The sequence below is a fragment of the Halichoerus grypus genome, chromosome 7 (genome assembly GCF_964656455.1).
Source record: "Halichoerus grypus chromosome 7, mHalGry1.hap1.1, whole genome shotgun sequence".
NCBI lineage: Eukaryota > Metazoa > Chordata > Mammalia > Carnivora > Phocidae > Halichoerus > Halichoerus grypus.
The window spans coordinates 123,287,322-123,291,141 of NC_135718.1; the positions used below are offsets into that span (position 1 = coordinate 123,287,322).

Sequence of the window (3,820 nt, forward strand, 5' to 3'; positions counted from 1 at the left end):
CCAACACCAACACACACACACACACACACACACACACACGTGCATGCATGCACATGCACAAATACACACATGAAATGTCCTCCTACCTCTCCCTGATCCACTGAATTGCATCTTTCTTTCAAGGTCACAATCACTCAGAATGCATTGTTAACTTTGCTTTCAGAGATTCTACATCACATCAGTTTATATCAACCTTTATGGCACTAAATCAGAAACTGAAAAAACTATATTCTGGATCTGTGCATTTAATCTAGAACTTTAATATTTTTTAAAGATTTTATTCATTTATTTGACAGAGAGAGAGACAGCGAGAGCAGGAACACAAGCAGGGGAAGTGGAAGGAGAAGCAGGCTTCCCGCTGAGCAGGGAGCCCGATGCAGGGCTCAATCCCAGGACCCTGGGACCATGACCTGAGCTGAAGGCAGATGCTTAACTGACTGAGCCACCCAGGCACCCCTAATTTAGAACTTTCAAATCTGCCCCCTACTCCATTGCTTTAACATTGTAAGCCAGTGCTTAGACCTGGGAATTCAGTGGTGAACAAAATAGATATGGTTCCTGCCTTCATGGGATTCACACTCCAGGTCAAGACAGACATAACACAGGTGAACACGAGTAAACATACAATTACAGGCTTGATGATGGTTTGAGATAAGGGTGCCAAGAAAAATAGAAGGAAGTCTATTTTTAGATTGTGAGATAAGAGACCATCTGAGGAAGAGGTGTAAATAAGCAGATGTAATGAAAGAGAAGGAACCAAAGAAAGGATCAAGAGAAGACAGTTCCAAGTAGAGGGAACAGCATGCTTGAAGGCCCGACAGAGGAAGGGGCTTGGCACACTCACAGAAAGAACTGACTACATGACTACAGTGCAGTAAGCAAAAGACAATGTAGTTGGGAATAATGTGCAGAGGCTGAAGCAGGCAAGGTCTCAAAGGCTATGGTAAGGAGCTTGAATTTATTCTACGTGCCCTACAAAGCCATAAATTTTTTAAGCAAGGAAGGGACATGATTTGGTTTATTAGGAGACCAGTGGATGATATGAGGAGAATGGCTTAGAAGAGTGGAGAGTGGAAGGGAAAGGCAAGTTAAGAGGCTGTGGCCGTGGTCCACATGAACGATGATGGTGACAGGAAGAGAGATGGTGGAAAGGAACGAATTTCAGAGGTAGAATAATGGGAAGTAGTGATGTTTTATACCTACTTTTAATTTATCCTTATTGTTCTAGAACACATTTTTTACTAGTTTGTTCAAGGATAGTCCCGGGAATTTTATTTTCTGAGTGCACATATTATGAATGACCATTTGCCCAGGTAATGAATTCTTAGGTCACACAACCTCTTTCCTTCATGATGCAAAAGACTTTGTACCCTTGTCTTCCAAGCATGTAGAATTTTGGAGGAGAAATCTGAGGTACATGTGATTTTTTTTTTTTCTTGCTGCATATTTATTTATAGGGTTTTGGTAACCTTTTAGAGTTAAAAATTCTGCACTAATAGGTCTGGAAGTAGTTCTTTTATTAATCTGTCCAACAGGATGTTATTTAGCCTAGCCACATCCACTCCCCTTTCTTCTGGGGCCAGCAGCCCCGTCATCCTCTGGGAAACCATCTCTCCCTTACTTGCAGTCCATGTGGACACTGGATAGAGCAGACAGCTGCTCATTCCAGGAGTGGGAGTGTCCTGACAACAAAACCAATGCCACCACCCTTCTCAGCTGCCTAAACTGAGTCAATGATGAGCTCCTGACCCAAGCTCAGCCAATCAGAGTCTGAGGATTAAACCAAGGTTAATGCCACACAAGTATTAGAAAGGAAGAACTCTTTCCTCCCCTTGGGCTTGGAAAACTGGAAGAATATCAGCCTAGAGCGACTGGGAACAACCTACCCAAGAATGAAGCCAACCCAGAAGAAAGCCAGAGCTGGAGAGATGGATTCCTAGTAAACCTTTGAACTTCATTAGGTGAGCCAATAAAATCCCTCTTTTGCTTAAGCCAGTTTGAGCTGGGACCCTGACACAACCCAAAGATTCCTGATTAATACAATAAGCATATTTAATTTTAAAAATAAAATTTTACTTGGGTGCCTGGATGGCTCAGTTGGTTAAGCGTCTGCCTTCGGTTCAGGTCGTGATCCCACGGTCTTGGGATCAATTCTTGCATCAGGCTCCTTGCTCAGCGGGGAGCCTGCTTCTCCCTCTCCCTCTGCCACTCCCCCTTGCTTGGGCTCTCTCTCTCTCTCTTTCTCTGTCAAATAAATAAATAAAATCTTTTAAAAAATAGTGTTTTAGCTTTCAACCCCGGCCCCGGACGTAGCAGCCGCCGAGATGTTGATGCCCAAGGAGAACCAAATTGCCATTTATGAACTCCTTTTCAAGGAGGGAGTGATGGTGGCCAAGAAGGATGTCCACATGCCCAAACACCCTGAGCTGGCAGACAAGAATGTACCCAACCTTCACGTCATGAAGGCCATGCAGTCTCTCAAATCACGAGGCTACATAAAAGGAACAGTTTGCCTGGAGACATTTCTACTGGTACCTTACCAACGAGGGCATCCAGTATCTCCGTGATTACCTCCACCTGCCCCCCGAGATTGTGCCTGCCACTCTGCGCTGCAGCCGCCCTGAGACTGGCTGACCAGGGCCCAAAGGTCTGGAGGGAGAGCGACCTGCAAGACTCACATGAGGGGAAGCTGACAGAGACACCTACAGACGAAGCGCTGTGCCCCCTGGCGTCGACAAGAAAGCTGAGGCTGGGGCTGGGTCAGTAACTGAGTTCCAGTTTAGAGGTGGATTTGGTCGTGGACGTGGTCAGCCACCTCAGTAAAGTTGGAGATGTTTTGTGTTGAATAAATTTGTAGCCAGAAAAAAATTTTTAAAAAAATAGTGTTTTACTTAAAGCCAATAAATGTTCTCTATCTATGGCTTCTTCTACAAATGATTTTGTTAATTATTTTAGGAACTCTTGTTATTTGTGAGTTAGCTCTTTGATATCTGTCTTTCACAATTATTCTCTTCTTTCATTTTCATTTCTTTGTCTTTTGCTTTTGTGTTCTAGGAAATTTATCTTCATCTTCTCTGTTACTAATTTTGTTCCCTGCAGTGTCCATTTGCATGTCATGGCTTCCATTTTAGAGTTTAATGCAACAACTATGTTTTCCAGCCTAATAACATTTTTCTTCCACTTGGATTGTTTCCTTTTTATAATAGTTTGTTCTAGTCACTACAGGTGTAATTTTTTTAGCATCTAGCATATGGTGTTCTTTGGTAAATAAATTAGAAAATTGAATGGAACTGTCATTTATTTTCTTGATCAATGATTTCCTTTATTTTATTATTTAACTCCCCTTAGCCTACTTTGTCTTTATTGCATCTACCACCTGAGATAGATGATAGATAGATGATAGATGGGAGAGAGAGAGGGAGAGAGAATTTTCCGGGACCTAGAACAATGCCTGGCACAAGTTGGCCCTCAGGAACTATTTGCTGGGCATGTAAATGAATAACGTAAATGCATTAATTTGCTCATAGTATCCCTGAGAAAGTAAACTTGCACAAAAAGATAAATAACAATCCAGGGCAGCTAATGGAGAGTTATCAGAAGTACATACATGATTAAAAGCCAAATAAATTATACGGATACAGGTGTACTCTGGAATGAGAGCCAGATGTGGGCAGAGGACATCACTTAATGCTTTGAATGATCAGAACAGTGTCCAGGGAAAAGCCAAAGATTGAGTGGAATGTTGAAGAAAGGGTATGATCTGGGAAGGAAGGGGGCTGGTGGAATTTTCTTCCAAAAAGCCTTCCTCTGGGATTGGGAC

The 3,820-nt window shown here is 42.6% G+C and overlaps 1 pseudogene; it reads left to right on the top strand.

Moving 5' to 3' along the window:
• The first annotated feature begins 2,287 nt into the window (after window positions 1–2,287).
• On the top strand, window positions 2,288–2,880 carry LOC118552017 (small ribosomal subunit protein eS10 pseudogene; annotated as a pseudogene).
• The last annotated feature ends 940 nt before the right edge of the window (window positions 2,881–3,820 follow it).